At 40.8% G+C, this 22,920-nt stretch overlaps 1 pseudogene; it reads left to right on the top strand.

Annotated features, from left to right (window-relative positions):
* Window positions 1–7,460: 7,460 nt before the first annotated feature.
* LOC132032079 (primary amine oxidase 1-like) lies at window positions 7,461–8,760 on the top strand (annotated as a pseudogene).
* Window positions 8,761–22,920: the final 14,160 nt, after the last annotated feature.

The following is a 22,920-nucleotide window of genomic DNA, read 5'->3' as shown; positions in this document are numbered from 1 at the left end:
TTTGTGAATTCAGACGTCTCCGAATCACGTTAGGCATTTTTAGGGCCGATATTTTTTTTGCCTTACCAATTTTTAATACAGCAGTCCCCATTTGGGGTGTTTACAAGATTTTGGCTCGGTTCAATGTGACCTTGTTGCCTTTGTCGAATTTCGACTATAATCCCCGGTATAGGGTATTTAGTTAAAAATGATGCCGAATTTCGGTGGTAATCACTAGGGTAGGCCGTTTTAACAAGAAGACACATCCGCAATGAATTTTTAATGATCTTAATATTGCAAGTATTTGCATGTACATGATATGAAGACTTCGTCCGTTTCCTTCTGTTTTTGCCGTAGCAAGTACTAAGTGGACACGATTCGTTCTGATCGTTTGGTCCTTACATCGAAACCTAATACAGAAGGTCCGGCTTTAGGCGAAGATGGGAAATACAAAAATCTCGAGGATTTTTTCGGGGTAGCATCTATTAGCGTTCACTTGCTTTGTTGAGCTCCTCCGTTTTCGACTAACCAGGGTAAACCTCGATGTGGGTATAGTAGTCCCCTAGTGCTTATCCGAGCTGCAAGATCGGGTAAGCACTATCAAGTCCCCACTCGTAGGGTGTGGCCCCGAGTTTCCGGGCATTTGTCCTCGTCTTTATCTAGTAACACGTTGTACTTGTTGCCTCATTAAAAACCTTGTCGAAAACCCATTTTGGGACAAAACCGTACTAAGGAAAAGAGTGCAACACGTGTTTTCGACCTAGCACCTAACTTTATCCGTACTCGACTTCCCGCAAAAAAAGAAAAGGTTAATAAATAAACACAAAGTGTCCATACCTTAGCAGTAGTATCTCTTCAAATGAGCCACATTCCAGTTATTGCGCAACCGTTGCCCGTCCATGGATTCCAGCTGATACGATCCTTTGCCCGTTACCTCGGTTATCTTGTACGGCCCTTCCCAGGCCGGGACCCGCTTTTCCATCGTTGGGATTCTTGGTGTTCAAGGTAACTTTTCCGAAGCACCAAGTCCCCAACTTGGAAATGTCAAAAATTCGCCCTCCGGTTGTAGTACCTTTCCATTCTCTCGCTTTCGGGCCGCAATACGACCAACGCGTTCTCGCGAAGTTCATCCGTGAGATCGAGTTTTACAGCCTTGGCCTCATCGTTTGATTCCTCGGTGGTATACCTGAACCGGAGACTCAGTTCACCAACTTCTACGGGGATGAGGGCTTCAGCCCCGTAGACTAACGAGAAAGGTGTTTCACCCGTGCTTGATTTTGATGTGGTTCTGTAAGCCCACAATACCTCCGGTAGTACTTCCCTTCGGTGATGCTTTGATGTTTTAAGTCTTTTCCTCAGATTTTGAATTATTATTTTATTCGTGGATTCCGCCTGTCCGTTCGCACACGGGTGATACGGAGTTGATACGATTTTCTTGATCTTCAACCCTTCGAGGAAATCATTGACTTTGCCGCCAACGAACTGAGGACCGTTATCACAAGTTATCTCGGCCGGGATGCCGAAACGACAAATAATGTGGTCCCATATGAAGTCAATAACTTCCTTTTCTCTAATCTTTTCGAAGGCTTGCGCTTCAACCCATTTGGAGAAATAGTCAGTCATAAACAAAATAAAACGGGCCTTACCTGGTGCCCATGGCAATGGACCAACAATGTCCATTCCCCACTTCATGAAGGGCCAAGGTGATATCACCGAGTGCAGCAACTCCCCGGGCTGATGAATCATCGGGCATGTCTTTGACACCCGTCACATTTTCGGACAAAATTCTTCGAATCTTCCTCCATCCGGTTCCAATAGTAACCGGCTCTGATAATTTTTCGACTAAGGCTTCAAAGACGGAGTGATTGCTGCAGGTCCCCTCGTGTACTTCTTTCATCACATACTCGGTTTCTTCGGGACCCAAACACTTGGCCAGGGGTCCGAAGAAAGACCGTCGATACAATTGGCCGTCTACCAAGCAGAACCGCGCTGCTTTTGTCCTTAGTGACCGTGATTCTTTTGGGTCACTCGGGAGCTTTCCATCTTGCAAGTAGTCGATGTATTTGTTGCGCCAATCCCAAGTTAAACCCATTGTGTTTATTTCAAAGATGTCCATTTTCTATCGCCGAATTCATCAAGTGCACCATAGTCCCGGGTTGATTTCTTCCCCTTCGACTGAAGATCCCAAATTGGCCAATGCATCGGCTTCGCCGTTCTGCTCCCTGGGTACATGCTGCATGGTCCATTCTTTAAACCGGTGTAGTATCACTTGGATTTTTTCAGATACCTTTGCATCCGTTCGTCCTTAACCTCGAAGACGCCATTCACCTGGTTAACGACCAAGAGAGAGTCGCATTTTGCTTCAATTATTTCGGCCCCCATACTCCGAGCTAATTCCAAACCTGCAATCATGGCCTCATACTCGGCTTCATTGTTAGTCAATTTAATAGTTCTAATGGATTGTCGAATGGCATCCGCGGGAGTTCGAGGACGATTCCTAGCCCGAACCTTCGAGGTTCGAGGCCCCGTCCGTGTGTAACGACCAAAAATACCCGAAGCTTTTCCCGAGGTTAGCAGGTTCTTTCTCAACCTCGGGGACCATAGCCGGGGTGAAGTCTGCCACAAAATCGGCCAAGATCTGGGACTTGATGGCCGTCCGAGGTTTGTATTCGATATCATATCCGCTAATCTCTACGGCCCATTTAGTTAGTCTACCCGATAATTTCGGTTTATGCATGATGTTCTTTAGAGGGTAAGTAGTCACTACACATATCGGATGGCATTGAAAGTAAGGCTTGAGCTTTCTAGAAGCACTTACCAATGCCAATGCCAACTTTTCTAGGTGGGGATAATGGGTCTCCGCATCCCCTAAAGTTCTACTCACATAATATATAAGGAATTGCGTACCTAATTCTTCTCGGACCAAAACACCACTTACCGCTACCTCAGATACGGCAAGGTAGAGAAAAAGCTGCTCGTTCGCTTTCGGTGTATGCAGTAGAGGCGGGCTAGACAAGTATCTTTTCAATTCCTGTAAGGCCTTTTGGAATTCCGGTGTCCAGGTGAAGTCATTCTTCTTCCTTAATAAGGAGAAGAAACGGTGACTCTTATCCGAGGATCTCGATATGAACCGACTCAGCGCCGCTATCCTTCCGGTGAGCCTCTGCACTCCTTTGACGTTATTTACCACCTCAATGTCCTCGATGGCTTTGATCTTGTCCGGTTTGATTTCAATTCCCCGGTTTGACACCATGAAACCCAAAAATTTGCCAGATCGGACACCGAAGGCACATTTTTCCGGGTTAAGCTTCATGTTGTACTTGCGGAGTACATCGAAAGTTTCCTGCAAATGTTTTAAATGGTCCTCTGTTTCCAGGGACTTGACAACCATGTCATCAATATAAACTTTCATTGTTTTTCCTATCTGTTCTTCGAACATCCCATTAACTAGGCGTTGGTAAGTTGCACCGGCATTTTTTAATCCGAAGGGCATGACATTGTAACAGTAAGTCCCATACCGGGTAATAAAGGATGTTTTCTCTTGATCCTCCGGGTGCATCCGGATTTGGTTATACCCGGAGTAAGCATCGAGAAAACTTAACATCTCATGTCCGGCCGTCGCATCGATCATTCTATCGATGTGAGGCATCGAAAATGAATCCTTCGGGCATGCTTTGTTTAGATCCTTATAATCAACGCACATTCAAAATTTATTACCTTTTTTCGGCACCACTACTACGTTAGCTAGCCAGTCCGGGTATTTTACCTCCCGGATAGAGCCTATTTTCAAAAGCTTTGTTACCTCATCCTTTACGAAGGCGTGTTTTGCCTCTGCCATAGGCCTCCGCTTCTACTTCACCGGGGGAAATCTCCCGTCGAGGCTGAGCTTGTGAGTTGTTACTTCCGGTGGCACACCTGTCATATCTATACGGGACCATGTGAAACAATCGACATTAGCTTGAAGAAATTTAATTAACTTGTTCCTGAGCTCCGAGGTTAACCCCGTGCCCAAGTATACCTTTCTATCCGGTAGATATTCGAACAAGATGACTTGCTCCAGCTCCTCCACTGTAGACTTGGTTGCATCCGAGTCATCCGGCAAGACGAACGATCTGGGTACACCGAAATCATCCTCTTCATGCCCCGGGTCCGACCCATTCTGCTCCGTTGTCGAACCCGTGTACTTTAGTTGCTATTTAGGGTCCTTGCCACCGACTGATTCATCTTCTTTTTTATCCGATTTTTTGGGAAGGGGTGACGCTTCCTCGACCGCGAACATCTCTCTTGCAGCGGGTTGTTCTCCCCGGATGGTTTTTATCCCCTCCGGGGTCGGGAATTTCAGCAGCTGATGTAATGTCGATGGCACGGCCCTCATGCTATGTATCCACGGTCTACCCAGCAATGCATTATACTTCATATCCCCTTCGATTACATAGAACACCGTTTGCTGAATGGTGCCGTCAATGTTGACCGGCAAAGAAATCTCCCCTTCGTGGTTTCACTTGCCATATTGAATCCACTGAGCACTCGGGCTACCGGTACGATCTGATCGAGTAGCCTTAGTTGTTCAACCACTCTCCACCGGATGATGTTGGCCGAGCTACCTGGGTCAATCAAAATACGTTTAACTTGCGATTTAAAAATAAGAATAGAGATTACCAATGCATCATTGTGCGGTTGAATGATGCCTTCTGCATCCTCGTTGTTGAAAGAGATGGAACCCTCGGGTACGTAATCCCGGCTGCGCTTCTCACGCACAATGGAAACCTTTGTCCGTTTCATCACCGGCCCTCGAGGGGTATCGGTACCCCCGATTATCATGTTGATTATATGCTGAGGTTCCACTGGTTCGGCCCGTTTATGAGATTCCCTTTCCTTGTAGTGGCCTTTAGCTCGTTCACTTAGCAATTCTCGAAGGTGGCCATTCTTCAGTAACCGAGCCACCTCCTCTCTTAGTTGGCGACAGTCCTCAGTTCTGTGCCCATGGGTTCCATGATATTCACACATCACGCTCGGGTCCCGTTGGCCCGGGTCTGACCTTAGTGGTCTCGGCCATCTTGCTTCTGCGATACGGCCAATAGCCGAGACGAGGTCCGAAGTGTTGACGTTGAAGTTGTACTCCGATATCCTTGGCAAGTCTTTGTTGCTGGCCGAGCTTCCGACATCACTCCTAAATGAGAGACCTCGACTGTTTGACGGGCGCTCGGTCCGTTTATCACCCCGACCGGAGGATTGGCTCGGGCCAACCCTAGATTTTTCCGACCTGAAGCTTGGCTTTTCCGAATGAGAGTATGGCCGATATCTTTCCCTCGATGGTCTTGACTCCGGATCGTAATTTTTCCTCGATCTCTCAGAGCTTTTGTTCATATTTACGGGTCCCGGGGGAAGTTCGAGTTGGTCATCCTCTACCCGAATCTTTGATTCGTATCTGTTATGGACATCCGCCTAGGTCACAGCCTCGTATTCCAGCAAGTTTTCCTTTAGTTTGAACGAGGCCGTCGAGCTCCGAGGATTAAGCCCTTTGGTAAAAGCTTGTGCAGCCCATTCCTCCGGACCGGAGGGAGCTCCATCCGTTCCCTTTGGAACCGGTTGACAAATTCACGCAATAACTCATCATCCCATTGGGCTATACGAAAATATCCGCCTTACGGCCCGCACCTTTTTGGCACCGCATGAGCTTTTATGAACGCATCCGCGAGCATTTCGAAAGAAGTGATTGAATGCTCGGGCAGATGGTCGTACCAAGTCAATGCTCCCTTCGACAGAGTTTCCCCAAACTTTTTCAACAACACGGATTCAATTTCATCCTCTTCAACATCATTGCCTTTTATGGCATAGGTGTATGAAGTCACGTGTTCCTGAGGGTCCGTTGTGCCGTCATATTTCTGGATATCCGGCATTTTGAACCTCTTCGGGATCAATTTCGGAGCCGCACTCGGAGGAAAAGGCCTCTGAATGTACCTCTTCGAATCCGGTCCTTTCAGAATAGGCGGAGCCCCCGGGATCTGGTCCACCCGAGAGTTATATGTTTCCACCCTCTTCTCAGTCGAGTCTACCCGCTTCGCCAATGTTTCGAGCATTCTCAGAACTTCGGTGGATGAACCAGCTTCGGACCCATTACTCTCGACCATCCGTGTTTCGTCCCTTCTGGGTTCGGCAACACCTTTCGTCCTCTCCGGGGCCGTTTCATCATTTTTGCTTTGCAACTGGGCTATTGCGACTCCTTGTTCGGCAATAGCCGCCCTCTGTTCCTGCAACATTTCAAAAATTAAACGTAAGTTAATATCATCCGGGGTATCCGACACTTTCCGCCTTGTGCCCGGGACAAAGTAATTGAATTGTGAGTACTTAAGGGATCGGTGGCCGGCGGGGCGGCATTCTCCCCGGTTCACGGTGTTCGTCTGGCCGAGGCCCTCCCTCGAATCAACGAGGAGTTCGGGGTCAATGGGTTCTCCGCCGGTAAGCCCCGTAGCCCACTGTTCTCATTTTCGGCCACAATCTCGTTGTTGTTGACGTGACCAGATTGTCCACTGCTTGCCATTTGGTCCGTTTTCACAGAGACGAACAAAAGATTTTTTCAATCTTAATGGGTAAGAGATAGAAACCAAGATCAAAGACCACTATTATCCTAGCCCCACGGTGGGCGCCAAACTGTTTACCCCGAAATTGGGTAATAAGTTGAATTTGTAAGTGAGGTATAGGATATGTGGATAACTTTAATCTATTTTGGTTTTTGATAGGAATATATATATGGATTTCGTGTTATAGCATATATATATGAATATATGTTAATGATTCGAATCAAGATATGTATATATTATGATTAAGCCAATATATATTGGAAGAAAAGTAAGCAAAATATGCCACCGATCCTAGATCCGACCAAGAGAGAGAGAGAGAGAGAGAGCTTCAATATATGTTTTCTATTACAATGTTCTAGATGTCAAAAAACCAACCCTTAAAAGTAGAAAAATGCTCCCTATTTATAGTTTTGCCCTATGGGCCTTGTATACAACATAAAGCCCCTTTAGAATAAAGAAAACCCTAAAAGGATAAGGTTGGGCCGTACGGTCTGACACCCGTACGATTGGCAGTACAATGTGGCAGAACGGTCTTGACGCGTGGCAATTTTGTAACTGATCACCCGGACTAACGGCCACGATCAACTCGGCCATGGAGAAACCACTAACGGCCACGATCAACTCGCCATAAAGAAAACGGCCACGGATCAAAGCGATTTTCTCCGCCTTCTTCTGATCAACCACTTCTAGTGCAATACCTCGGTCCGAAAGAAAGTCTTCACGCTTGTGCTTGTTTCTTTCTTCCCTGGAGAAACCGGACCAAACGATTTCCTCCGCAATTACTAGTTGGGGCTAATTATATTAATCAACCACGTGAGTTTTAAATCTATGTCAAGTCGGGATTAAGGAAAATACGAAGCTATCTTTACGTGACCGAAAGAAAATCATTTTCGGCTACACATGTCCGTTTCTCTCACTATTCTACTTTCATTCTTGTTCTTTTCTATAAACTGCCAACATCCTTTAGACCCTCTTAATCCTGATGAAATCAACCAAATTAGAGTCATTATCCAAAAGTCCCACCTTGGTCCCCTCTCCAATGTAACATTTCATTTTGTAGACCTTGAAGAACCAGAAAAGAATGATGTCCTTCATTGGTTGTCCTTGCATAAATCAAACAATGCCTCTTTTCCTTATCGTCGAGCCAGGGTTAGAGTTCGCGCTAGTGGTGAATCACATGAATTCACACCAGACTTGGTTACTATCTCTATCATATCACAAAAATTGTACACTTGCCATGGCTTTCCTCCTTTTACTCTTAAGGAACTTATACAGTCCATCAGGTTCAATATAAAAAAGGGGCTTGAATATATCTGAAAGTCAGCTGCATACCACTATAGTTGGATGCTTTGGTCAGAAACACACTAGAAGATTTCTTAGAGTTCCATGTTTTTACAGCGAAGGGACTCCTAAATTTTGGGCAAGGCCTATAGAAGGAATAACTACACTAGTAGATGTTGAATCAATGAAGATCGTTAAGTTTGTGGATAGATTTAGAGCTCCCTTGCCTGAAGCAAAAGATGCTAATTTTAATTCGTCGACCCGTGGATCAGTCACTTGCAATGACACAGAAGTACCCTCCAGGATAAACATCCAAGGACATGAAGTCAAATGGGCTAATTGGAAATTTCATCTTGGATTCAACACTAGAGCATGGATGATCATATCTACAGCTGCTGTATACGATGCTGCAAGAAATGAATATCGACGTGTGCTCTATAAGAGGTCATCTCTGAGATATCTGTGCCTTACATGAATTCTATGTTTGGATGGTACTATAGGTCATTCATGGATGTTGGTGAATTTGGCTTTAGGAGATCGGCTAGCATCCTTGTTCCATCACTGGACCATCCAAACAATGCAGTGTATATGTACGGTTACATGGCTGATTCAGAAGGCCAAGTAGTGCAAGTCCCTCGAGCTATTTGCATTTTTGAATGTTGGCGATGTTGCATGGAGGCATATAGAAAAATCAAAGTACCTAGATTTTTAGTAAGCCTCTAACTAAAGATTTCTCTGCTAAATTGTGATCACTCTGTTGACATAATTAACTCTAAATGGCTTTTGTAGAACACCAAAGGGACAACAAGAAGTTAATTTGGTGATCAGAATGGTAACAACAGTTGGAAATTATGACTATATACTTGATTGGGACTTCAAACAAAGTGGATCTGATAAGCCATGCGACCTTGTGTTTTAGGGTTTTGATGACTTGACAAACCTACTCGAGGAACCAGTTACGAGGATAGAAAGACCAGGTCTCCTGAAGTATTGTACAGTCAACTTTACAACTGTAAAGTTGTTGCCATTGTTCCGATTACAACGGAAGCGATACACGACGGAGAGTTGCTTTATGGTCATCACCTTCCTCTTCCTCTACATATTCGGACATCATGCTAAAGTGAAGATTTGATTCTTGCAAAATCCAAAAATTGTTTAGATCAAAGCGCAAGTCTCCACTTTTTATCAAGGTGTGCTCAAGAACAAAGCTTCAACAAATCCAAGGACACATTGTTCTTCACAATTGAAGCTGTGTTAAGTCACAGGGTGTTAAGTTTACATTCGTTTGTTCTTAAACTTGTAAACCTACTCTTCTCAAAAGTAAGTTGTTGTAGGTACTTTGAATTCTCAGTAGTTTACCTTAATTCTATTGAGTGGTACCCTTAGCTAGAGTTAATCAAGGTGTATTAGTGTGTTTGGGTCGGAGGTAGTCAAACGGTGTTGAACTCTCAGAAAATTTGCTTATAGGAAGTGAATCTTCACAAGCGTTTGAGTGGTACACTAGGCTTGCGTTAGTCTAGGTGTATTAGTGGCTTAGTTAGAGATAGTCAAGAGTTCCTTGCAGTAGGGGTACTGCAAGGGTTGAGGGATTATAGGAGTTAATTCCTAGATTGCAATAGTTGTAATCTGAAGTTGCTCGGTGTAGTGGAGTTGAAATCCTACGTAGCAGGTTGTGGTTTTTAATCTCTTGAGCAATGAGTTTTCCACGGTAACATCCTATTTTATTTACTTACTGCATTGCATCAGGGAACTGGTAATCAACCAAGTCCCTCATATATTGTTTGGTGAACGCATAACCTTTATTAATTGGTATCAAAACAGGTTCTTTCTAAAAGGTTAACACCTAGAAAGAATTGTTCACATGGCTGCTCTACCAAACAAAGAAGAGAAGAGAAAAAATCTAAATGATGAAGGAAGAAGTGAGTCAAGTGATGATGACGAACTAGAAATAACATATCTCACTCAAAGATTCCAAAGAATCGTTCGAAGAAGTGCTGAATCCCTGAAAAAGAAAAGTCACAGAAAAAATCTCAAGGACAACTTCACTAAGACAGCTACAAGAAATCTGGTGTTGGATAAAAGGGTTAGAAGAAAGAAGAAAGTTGAAAACTTGATGAAGGACTCTTACCGCATGGAGAGACTTGATAAGGGAATCTGAAGATGAAACAGACTCACGTGATGCACCCAAGTCCGGAGCCAACAATGAATCCTCAACAAGTGATTCGATTCCTAGTCTCTTAAAGAACTCTTACACTAAAAATAAAACTAAAGAAAAGGTGAAAGACCCTCTTGATGATCAAACCAAACTCGAATGTCACTCCCACAAAAGGCTAATCTCTTTGGTAAGAGATTTGATAAATGAGCTTCGTGGGCTCACTAAAGAAAAGGAGGAGCTATCTGAGAAACTTGACAACACAGAACAAGAAAGGGATGATATGGTCGTTTGCATCGTTGATCTACAAGAGCAAGTTGAGAAAGTTACTAAAGAAAACCTTCTTCTAAACAGCCGTATCAAAGAACTGATGAATACACCTTTTGAGGGAAAGGATATAGCAATCAAAGCTCAAAATGAACATGAGAACGAATCTGAGCAAACCAAAGTGGATCCTATAGCTGAGATAAAGAGGTATGAGGACACCGCTAAATAGAAGACAAGAAAGGAAAGACCTGGTCCTCACCAGGAGGGAGAAGACCTGCTTTAATGGAGAAGAGAAAGCCTCGTTCATTATATTCACCACTCTGAGGGACCCAATTTCATATGGGTTCCCGATCGGAGTCAGTAGTCTAGCCAGAAGACTTGAGTGATAAGAGGACAGTCAAAAGGCAATTCATGAAACTTTGACTATCTTTTGATAAATGAAGAACAGTATTCTCACTCAAGGTTTCCTAAGGAAAGTGTGTGTGCTTGAACGACACCTTCCCATGTTTTTGAAAATGGCAACTACTGAAGAAGATATGTAATCAAAGATGTCGTGTTGAAATGAACACGATCCCTCCTGTCTCTCAAGAAAATGTGATGTTCCTAAGCATAGTTGCCGAGTGCATGAACTTATTCAACAAGCCAGGCATTCCATGTAGTATGAAGGACCAGGTTGCTAACACCGATTAGACAGAAGTTCTAGAATAAGCTCTTTCGTTTCTACAACGGCAGTGATAAGAGGAGATAATGTTTGCCCTGACTTCTAAGAGACCCAGTCTCTACAACTCAGGTTAGTAGTCTCTTTATCACCTGTATGAAATTGAAAGTGTCTTGTAAGTGCCAAGTCATCAGTTTAAAAAAAAAAACTCCTAAAAAGCGCTACACTTCTTTTAAAGCGTTTCGATCAAACAGCTCGCAACCCGACCCAATAGTCACTCTACCAAGTCAAATACCCTTAAATACAAAAATTCCACTTTCCCTTCCGTACTTGGAATCAAAATCTCAATTCATTCCATACTTCTTCTTCCCAAACCACAAACCTGTTCTCCCTTCTTCTTTCTCAGAACGTTTTTCATCCTCTCCAATAAAATGTTATAATGTCTAATAAAAAATTCACCACTCAAGCCCCTATTGAAACAAATCCTGCCTCATTAATATCCAAAGCCAAAAATTCACCCGAATGGAACCAGCCTACTTCTTCCCCAAAATCCCAAACTCTCTCAGATCAAAATCCCGTCATTATTTCCTCTGAGTCTCCTGTTACAAGTTGCAACCCCAATATATCAGTACCTCAATCAAAGATGTCAAACCCTGTTGAAAAACCTGACTCTGTCAGTAGCAAGCATACCGCTTCTGTCTCAAAATACTTCCAAAATACTGATGAAATGGAAGGATAAGACAGTGGAGTAGAAGTTACAGTCAATCCATTGAGAAAACAGAAAAGTCAAGTCAACGAAATGAAGACCTGGTCTCTAAATTCATGCATGAAGAAGAGACTGTAAGGGAGCAATCTGTGGAAATCAGCAAAGAAATTGAAGAAGCCAATAATGTGCAAAAAGGTAAATCTCCTTCCTCTGAGTGTAATAAAGAGGTAGAAGAATCTCCCATAAAAGTAGATGGCACCATTTCTGGGATAGGTCAGAGTCGATCTAGTGAGTTGGATAGGGATACGGCTTATGGTAGATTTTGCAAACACTCTGAGTGAGTTGAGGAGTGTAAGGCCTTCTGAAGAAGTAAAGGGGACACCTATTCCTTCAACACAAGAAATGTCTGAATTCGAATTCAGGACAACTTCTGTGAAGGACAAGGCGCCAGGTTCTTCTAGTGCAAACTTAGACTTGGTCATTAGCTCTGAACGTGTATCCTATGATGTTGTACCCTTGGCCGAAATTTCTCCTAAAAAGGATCACGGTCACAATGCTTATAAAAATAAATCTGATCAAGACGAGGTACCTCTTGCTTTTAGGATAAGAATATGATCTAGGAGTAAATCTGCTTCCACAGTAAAGACTTCATCTGCTCAAACAGCTCCCAGAACTAGACTAAGGAAGAAGGCTGAAAAAGTGGCTTTAGAATCAGCTCTTAAGGCAAATAAAGCAAAGAGAACCAAAAGAACCAGAAGTGCTCTGGTAAAAAGTCGTTTGATCGATGAAGTAGAGCCGATAGATGTGGAAGCTGAAGCTGCAAATGACTGTGATGAAGATTTAGAGGAAGAAAGGGATGATGCTCCTTGATAGAGGTTGTGCGTCCACCAAACACAGTATATGAAAGGAGCTGGTTGTGTACCAGTTCCCCTTGCAGTGCGGTACGAGAATCAACATAAGATTTTTATGTGGAAAACTCCTTACTCAAGGGATTAAAAACCACGACCTACCTCAGTAGGATTTCAACTCTACTAACTGAGCAAACCCAGGTTACAACTCTATTGCAAGCTAGAAGTTAACTCCCATAAACCCTCACTATTACAATAACGGTTATGCAACCCTCACACTTGACTACCCCTATCCAAGCACACTAATATACGTAGACTAACTATAGCCTAGTGTGCCACTCAAAGTTCTTGTGAAGACACTCTTCCAACAAGTAACCTTTGAGAATTCAACTAATACGCCTAGACTCACTCTATCTTAGCATACCACTCAAGGGTACCTCTTGAGAATTCACCACAGTGACTAACACTAGCCACCCATACACTAATACAACTAAGCTAACTCTAGCCTAGTGTACCACTCAAAGGCTTGAGGAAACACACTTCTAACAAGCAATTTTTTAGACTTCAAAACCCCTACAATCAACTTCTTTTTAAGGAAGACTAGGTTTATAGTTTAAGCACAAAAGAATAAATACCTAACAGTCTTAGAACTCAACACATCTTCAATTGTAGAGAAGAGGTCCTTGGATCTGCTAACGCCTTGTTCTTGTACACCCTTTGGAGAGTGGAGACTTGCACTTTAGATCTACATTTTTATGCAAGAGTGAGTCTTCTCTTGGAAGATGATGTCTTTATGTGCAAGGAAAGAGAGATAGAGAGTAGAGGTGACCACTCATGAAATCTGGATCACTAATCAATTGACTTTGCTGATGTACTGTTATACAGTTGCATTGTACTTTCTAACAGCACACTTTACAGTTGTGAATTTGGACCTTCAACGCTTCAGTGACCATGACCTTTATCTGAAGGAACCTGGTCCCTCATTTGTTCTTCGAACAAGTTTTAAGTACTGGCTACACTGTCAGTAGCTCTATAGTTGTGTCGTTGACTGAGCAGGATGGAGACCTAATCCCATCTGGTCTCTCATATATGAGCAAATCCTGCAGGCATATGATCTTTCAAGGAGCATGTTAGAATAACAGCATATGAGATATCATAAGGTTAACCAAGTTCAGACAAGTGAACCTAATTGTATCTAGTTCCTTAGGGTTTGTCATGTCATCAAAACATATCATTTCTTATTAATTTCTCTCTTTTTGATGATGACAAAGCGACATCCTTTGAATTCCCCCTACGGACCAGATACCTTATTTATTCCCCCTGAGACTCCGACCTCGTGATACATAGTAGTATTCTGGTTTTTGAGTAAGGTTTGTCAAATCATCAAAACATGTCACGATATATCACTCCTCTTGAAAGGAAAAACTCTAAAAAGAGGAAGAGCAGTAAAAAGGGAGTCACTCAGGTTGAGGGTGACAAGTCGATAGAGGAATCCAAACTTTCAAAAAGAAGAAGAAACATAAAACGATAAGGAGTCATGCTCCTCAAAGAAGCAAAGGGTGGATAAAACTGTGACTCAAAGTGAAAAGGAAATGAGAGAAAATCTGAAGAAACAAAAGGTGTTGTTGGGTAGGGTGTTTGATCCTAAGATCACTGACAACTTTGGAATGAGAGGACTTCTTGAAATCATTGAGTTTTAGAAATGGGGTCATCTGTTTGTCCCACCAGTTCCAAATGTCTACGAAGCACAGGTGGCTGAGTTCTTTGAAAAAATTCACTACTCAGATGACCATGGCACTCTCTTTTCATCGGTCAGCGAAACTAGACTTGAGTTGACTGAAGAGGTACTTGGAGAAATTCTGGAAGTTTTCGCAGAAGGAATGTGAGTTATTGAAGGCAGAATGGAAACTTCACGCAACTTCAAAATCATGATAGCCAAAGAGGTAGTAAAAGATGCAGGTGCAAGGGCAAGACTCAACAAGAAAGAGCTAAAACTAGAGTACCAATTTTCGTTTGAACTGGTTAACAAAGTACTGCTTCCCAGGACTGAGGGACACACCATTGCCTCAATTGCAGACCTAGTGCTTATAGAGGCATTGGCCAATTTCCAATCCATAAACCTTCCTGCAATCAATATTAAGCACATAATCAAAGTGTTGAATGCACCAGACGAAAATCATGGGCTTCTCTACGGATTCTTTCTGACCAAAGTGTTTGCAGACTTCAAGGTTAAGACTGACAAAGCTACAAAGGGATCCATGAAGCATATGTTCTCCATAGCCACCTTAGAAGAATGTGATTGTGTACGTAGGAAAGATGGCATTGGAAGTACTTCCACAATCTTAACTCTGCTTAAGGCATGGGAGAGGATCATTGCTGAATTGCAAAAAATCAAGGCCGAAAATTTTCTTCTTCAGGTGCAACTAGCTGAGAAAGAGAAAGCCACTGGCTCTCAAAGTGCTTTAGAAGGTGCAAGAAGTGAGATTGAGAAGCTCAAATAAGAAAATGAGAAATTGACTCAGAAAGTAGATGAGCTCAAGGACCAGATGCTCTAAGACTAGCGTGTCCATAGTGAACGCGTGGATAAAATTCTGACTGCTCTGACTCAACGCTCCTAAGATCTCCAGATTCCTTAGTTTCCTCATGTCAACATCTCTCCTCCCTGTTTTAAGTTTTTTTTTATTTGACAATTGGCACATATGACAATCTGTATTTTCGTACATTTTCTAACCTGCCTACTGTGCCTTGCTTGATTATTTGCTTGACTAGTTCTCTTACATTTCATGCTATGTATTGTGGCTCTGAGTTGACTAGTTTGCTTGCCTAGTTCATCTTTTTCGATGATGCCAAAAGGGGGAATAATTGGTGGGTAGGGATTAGATTGATCATTGTTCGGTGATAGGACTGATCATTTTGTTAAAGTTTAATCATTAGTTGCTGCTTCTTTGGTTGCTGCTATAGACTGGTTCTCAAGGTGAACAAGTGGAAATCTGGTCCTCAGGGGGGAATACAATTTATGTGTTTGTCATCATCAAAAAGGGAGAAATTGATAAGCCATACTACCTTGTGTTTTGGTGTTTTGATGACTTGACAAACCTACTCAAGGAACCAGTTACGATGATAGAAAGTCTAGGTCTCCTCAAGTGTCATACATTGACTCTACGAAGCCGTAAAGCGTCGCCACTATAGCGACAACAGTAAAAGCATACAAAAAACGAGTTGCTTTATGGTCGTCACCTTCGCTCTTCCTCTACATATTCAAACATCATGCCAAAGTGAAGATTTGATTCTTGCAAAATCCAAAAATTGTTCAGATCCAAAAGTGCAAGTCTCCACACATCAAGGTGTGCTCAAGAACAAAGCTTTAACAAATTCAAGGACCTGTTCTTCTACAACTGAAACTGTGTTAAGTCCTAGGAGAGTTAAGTTGTTGTTCGTTTGTTCTTAAACTTGTAAACCTGCTTTTTTCAAAAGGAAGTTGTTGTAGGTACTTTGAATTCTCAGTAGTTTTATATAGGTAGTTTACCTTGATTCTATTGAGTAGTACCCTTGGCTAGAGTTAGTCAAGGTGTATTAGTGTATTTGGCTGGAGGTAGTCAAACAGTGTTGAACTCTCAAAGGCTGCTTGTACGAAGTGAATCTTCACAAGCATTTGAGTGGTACACTAGGCTAGGGTTAATCTAGGTGTATTTGTGGCTTGGCTATAGGTGTATTTGTGGCTTGGCTAGAGGTAGTCAAGAGTTCCTTGCAGTAGGGGTACTATGAGGGTGGAGGGATTATGGGAGTTAATTCCTAGATTGCAAGAGTTGTAATCTGAAGTTGCTCGGTGTAGTGGAGTTAAAATCCTACTTTGTAGGTCGTGGCTTTTAATCCTTTGAGCAAGGAGTTTTCCACAGCAACATCTCGTGTTATTTACTTGCTGCACTACATCAGGGAACTGGTAGTCAACTAGGTCCCTCGTATATTATTTGGTGGACGCACAACCTTTGTCAGGATCCATTAAAGTTGGAGTAAGAATTAGGGGAACTTTCATAAATGCAAGATATATAAGATTTAGTTATATAATATGCAACTAATTTAGATATTACAAATTATGCAACTTAAAGCTAAAATCAAGGAGATTATTGTTATGAATAAAAAGCTAAAAATAAGGAGATACCTTATATTAGAGATAACATAATTAAATACATATAAAAACACAATAATTGCTTACCTAAAAAGCTCCGGCGCAATCTAGTAACAAGCTAATTCATGAATTTTAACCCAAAAAAAAAGGTTAATTCATGAACAAGTATAATATATATATACTATATACACAAAAGGTATCATTATATTATATACTATATATAATATACTAATTTCTACTATTATATCCACAAATATTTTGTTATCATCTTTTCAATTAAATTTGCCAATTTGAATATACCATATACTTTTTTAGGTATATTTACATGTACTTTTCTTATACCATATACCATATCTTTTCATGTACTTTTCTTAATATTAATATATTCAAATAATGAGTTGGGCTAAGATTGGCCCAAAGATTATTTGGGCTGAAATAGGCTAAAAATGAGCTGGATCATGACCCGCCCAACTTGACCTAGTTTTTTTTTAAGGATGTATTTTCTAGCAAAACATTTTTCTTGAAATATTCAAAAAAAATATTTTCCACAAATATCAAATGCACCCCAAACTTATGAAATATATGATACAAGAAAAGTGAATACATCTATAAAAAAAAAAGTAGTTTTCAAGCGATAAACTCAAATTAAAGTAAATCTGAAAGATGAGCTAAAATTGGGCTAAGTTGGAGATCACTTTAAAATGGGCTATGTTGGGTTGGGCTAAAATCAGCCCAATGTGAAATTATCTTGAGCCCAACCTATAAAATTTTGGACGGGTTGCGCGGGCCATCAACTTTTGGGCCATCTTTTACACCCTTACTAGGGACATCGACTACCAAAAAAAAAATGGGTAATTTGGGGAAGTTGAAAGTTGCAATTCGCGTAGGTTTTAAGCTGCACTAACAAATAGTGGAGGCTAAAACCTCTGCGAATTACAACTTTTAACCTCCACAAATTACCCATGTTTTTGTAGTGATCATGTCGAATTTTATCCATCATCTTGTTCTGTCCATCCTCTTAGATTTTTTTATCAGGTCTATGTAACTCTGCATAGCCACAGTACTCGAGAGGTTACCCCATGCCAACTTAAATACATAGTTACATTACCCGGATTAGGGATTGCTAATTTTAACGTGCATTTTTGCAACACAAGTCATGTTGGTTAATTTTCAATATTTCTCTGTTGCGTTGTGATGGCAATGTATTGGTCATGCAGTGGTATATGTGCTTCAATTAAGCAACTTTGGAACATCCCAGCATCATCGCCACAAATAAAGTCAATGGTGCCCAAAATTTTACGCTCCGTGTAGAACTTCTTGCCAAGGAGTGTGTATAAGGTGTCTTGAAACCGTCGAATTGACACCTATAAAAGGTGCATAAATCAGCAGTTGCCCTTCATGCTATTTCCTGTTGGTTCTTAGCTCCAGTCGTGTTTCGAAAAGTGATGTCTTGCGCCTAAGCCTCACCTATTCACCCTTAAAAGAGAAAAATAGGCAGTCATGAGATCAATGATGCAAGTACTATTTAATGCAACATAATACTTAATAAAAAATATTAGCAAAATATTTTCATGAAGTAAATTAACAATAATTGATTTACCCATTGTAGTAGTGTCATAAGTCCCAATGCCACCTCCAAAGCTCTTATTTCTCGAGATTATGGTTTTGTCCATTCCTTCTCCAATAAGAACGATGTTTGTTTGTCATTCTTTGATTTGGCCATATTCATTGTACATTCCTTGTTTTGTTTGAATGTATTATTTTACAATGTTGTTATTCGAAGCCATCAAGCCTGCAACAATTATTGTGTTATAGTTACTAGAATCATCTTGTGCTACTGCATAAGGAGGTTGTGCAATTGGCATCCCCCACAACATAAACTGAGAGGTATAATTTTACTAATTGATACGAGGTGCACGTGTGACACCTATAAGGTGCACGTGTGATGCATGAGATATACGTATCGATTTCTGACTAGTCCTCCTACCAAGCTCGAATTTCACGCCATACAATGGAGTTTAATTAGAACACTAGGTAGGCGTTTGGACATGCAGTTTGAAACCATAGTTTGAGACCATGAGATGAAACGAACGTTGGGACATGCATTTCATCTCATGGTTTCAAACCATGGTTTGAAACCCCAAATCATCCAAAAAGGCACGATTTGGGGTTTCAAAAATTTTAAATGTAAAACTTGATCCATAAAGTTATATTTTATAAAAAAAGACCCATAAATTGGTAAATATTTTTAACAATTACTCCCACCAATTATTTACCAACCTCATTAACTTCTACCAACCTTTATTTATGTCTACCGTGTGGGAGGATTATATTAAAAAGTAGTGACATTACTATTCATGTCAAAATATTCGTTTTTATTGAACTATGTTTGATCAATTCATGTTGTATTTTTTAGAAAGGTCTTCTAGTAGCGTATTAATTTTGTTATGCACTATGACTTACTCATTTAGTAAGATTGTATAAGAATTGGAATGTTTTAATAGTTTTCACAACTTGTGGGTTTTTATGTCTATAAGAGAAAATACAACTTAAGATATACAAATTACATATTCAAATATGATTTCAAACCATGATTTGAAATCATGGTTTCAAACCATGTCCAAACGGCTCCTAGATTTTGTATTATTCAATAAGATCTGCAACAAGTCATGCCAATTAAAACGAGAATTAAATTTTTATTATAAATATTATTTAATTATGGATGTCTATCTTTAGGAGAAATATTAGGGTTAGTGACTTTAGGATCAAGTCAGTTTTTTTCTATAAATATAGATGTTCTCCTTCATTGTAAATAGATCCCTCAAGAGAAATAATGTTATATCCCGTATTTTGTACATTGGAACAATCCGGATTAACTATGATAAGTTAGAGACAAAACCATTCCGGGATGCAAAGTCGAGACTTCTGGACCTTCGATTTTATTTTGAGTCGTAAGTTGTGCATGAATTTGTTGGCATGGAACAATTAGGAAAATTTGGGACCAAAATTGGAATTAATGGAAGTTGAAAATCATGCAAAAATAAGGCCCTTGGCCGTGTGGTGTGGTGGTTGGCCCACACAATTTGTGGACAATTTTAATTGGTCCAACATATGTGTGGGCCAAGGACACTTGTACACTACTCATATAAGCACAAAAGATGATCAAGTAGTCATCTTTTTCACATTTCAACACTTAGAAAAAAAATAAGGAGTTGAAGAACCACAAGGAGAGGCTCTCGGCCAAGAATAGGGAAAAACCAAGATCAATTCAAGCCATTCTAAAAATATTTTGTTGATGCAAATCCACTAATTTGAGGTCCCTAAGTAACGTGGAAGTGTTGTTCGGGTCATCCAACCATTCGTTGTGTCAATTGCAAACCCTAGGCAAATTGTGGAGTGAAGAAGAAAGGTAAGGATTGATCATGTTTTATATGTTATAAAGGTTGTATGCATGTTGTAGTATGTTAAAATGGATGAATATCATGAAATATAGTAAGTTGGAATTGAGGTCGTGTATATGGGGTTTGGCCGTGTGATGTGTATGTTGTGATTAAGTGATGAGTTAAGTTCTATGTAGTATGTTAATTATTGTAGTGTGAAGAAATGAATGAGAATTATCAATATGTGCATGTTGGTATGTTGGCCGAATGTAACCTCCCATGTGTGACAAAGAATGAATTAATATCGCTTAATGTTTTAGTTGTTGTCGTTATGAATTCCATGATGAGAATGAGAGTTTAATGACTCAAATTGATGTTGTAGTTGTATGGGCTGATTTGAAGGTTATTGTACATTTGATGTAATTTGTATATTTATGAGAATGATATCGTTATAGTGTGGATTGTTGATACAAATCATGATTCGGAAGCTAGAAATGGGCTATAGTTGTGTCTCGGGTTTGGGGACAGTTTTCGGGCAAATTGGAGCCTTTTTGGATTGTTGGAAATATTGTATGAACTATTTGAAATGTTCTTGAATGTTGTTGATATGGATTCGGATTGATATTTGAATGTATAAGCGTTGATGTTGGCTTGAACGTAAGTCGTTGAATTGAATATATTGAAAGTTGTTGAATGATGGAAAAGAGAGTTATTAATGTTGTATTGCCTTTCGGATTGATTATTAATGTTGCTAGGTTGTTGTTGTTGTTGTTGTTGTTGTTGTTGTTGTTGATTTGGGCGAGTTAAATTCTCGGGGTTGGCCTATTTACAGGTGGGAAATCTTTACCAAATTTCGTAGAATTAAGGGCTAAATTGGAATTAAATGCCCAAATGTCTCTAGCTAATGTTTGGCATATTATGACTTGTTTGTAGACCTTGGGCAGCCCGAGACGTAGGTTGGATTTATCTTGAGTTTGAGCTAGCGTTGAGTGCGTACGAGGTATGTAAAGCCCAATCCTTTCTTCTTTTGGCATGCCTTAGCTTCAAGTAGGCTATGACACGAGCTTCGAGGAAATTCGATTCTCGCAATCCGAGCATGTTTATGACTCTTATTCATTTCTTGGAATTCGTATGTTGATATGATGAAATATTGGCCTTTATATTTTGAAATATTTGATTTTCAACTTTTGCATAAAAGTTTGGCTTTTAAAGAATTCCGTAACTACGAACGCCCGTATCTTTCACAGAAAGGATCGGATTGCCTCGATATGCTCGTAGGTGATTGTATGATGTATGATGAGTATGTTTTTCATAGGCGGGCCTGACTAGGGTCAACACCCGTCCGTGGGTCCCGCGACTCTTCTTTTTGTAATCCTGACGACTTTTGAAAGAATCGGATTTGGTTATTACTCCGATTTCTAAGTATGGTCATTTTACTTATCATTTGAGTCTAAGATAATGATTTTATGCATATGGTTACTCACGACTCTGTTCGTGCATTTACGTTGTATCTTTCACCGAGTCCCGGCCGGGATTCGTTATCGTGCACACTTGTTATACTCCGGTGTTACGCCGTGATTATGGTTCACCGAGCCCCTCGCTCGAGGGCCGGTTCCGCTTATATTTGGTGTTATCGCGTGTATGGCGTTATGCTGTGTATGATATGTGACGGGGATACGGAGATTTGAAACTTTCTGGTGTTATGCTGTGTTATGGCGCCATCGACAGGCGGGCGACCATATTTTCTGTGCCCTATGCATGATTTGTATTTTGAAAGTAAACATTTTGATATTTTGGATTTGCACTTACTTTCTGTACTTCTGTTTCGATTATGACTCAGATTTGTTTTCTGTATCTTCTGCTTTGCATACTCAGTACATATTTCGTACTGACCCCCTTTCTTCGGGGGCTGCGTTTCATGCCCGCAGTACGGACGCGCGATTCGGTGATCCACCTGTTTAGGACACCTCTTCGTCTGTTTGGAGTGCTCCTCTTATTCGGAGCCTACATTTTTGGTATATATTCGTTCGTCGCATTTGTATATATTTGTTGGGGGTACGGCGGGGCCCCCGTCCCGTCTTATGATTCCGTTTATCCGTTTAGAGGTCCGTGGACATGTATGTGGGTTATGCCCATTCCGTACAGTTGTGTTTGTATATTATTTGTTCGGGGGATCCCATTCGCCGTAGCGCCTCGTCGCTTGCATTTGTATATGTTTTTTTGAGCCGTTGCGCCATTTTGATAGCCTTGCCGGCTGGAAACTCGATATATATATATATATGGTTGTGTTTGAGATGTGTTTGAGACAGTTTGATATAATCTGAGACAGTATTTGATATTTGCGTCCGTATAAGCTATCTGTATGTGATTCGGACTAATGATTGTGTTTGGGTGCCCAGCTCGGGCACTAGTCACGACCTACGGGGTTGGGTCGTGACAAATAAGAACTCTTCTCTCCTTCTCTGCAAATATTATTGTTCTTGCTTTATTATTTTATAACATGTTATTCAGCACGAGTCTCTACTTTGTACGTTTTGGCCACTCCTAAGAGTCAAGCTCTGGTCTTTGTTACCGGTAGGGCCTAGACGTATAAGGTATGTGTAAGAACTTGAGATCATTCAGAAAAGCATTTGCTATGAATTTAGATGAATATCCAATCATATTTAATATTAGACGTATGAGCTTTTGGTGCTACAGTTCATATTTTCAGAGAAGTGCATATCTCTCAATGCTTCATATTAGTAGCATGCTCTGAAATCAGGTATAGAGTTGAAATTATGTTAAGAACGAAAAAAAAAAACTCTTTCTATATTATATTTATGTCTCGATTTACTCCTGAAGTAGCAATATCTTAAAAGAGGTTTTAAGCTATCATAAATTGATATGGTTAAGGCACGTTCACATGATTATATATGTTTTGTTCTCGAAGAATGAAAACTTTT

The sequence above is a fragment of the Lycium ferocissimum genome, chromosome 9 (genome assembly GCF_029784015.1).
Source record: "Lycium ferocissimum isolate CSIRO_LF1 chromosome 9, AGI_CSIRO_Lferr_CH_V1, whole genome shotgun sequence".
Taxonomy (NCBI): Eukaryota; Viridiplantae; Streptophyta; class Magnoliopsida; order Solanales; family Solanaceae; genus Lycium; species Lycium ferocissimum.
This window is presented reverse-complemented; position numbering and strand designations above follow the sequence as displayed.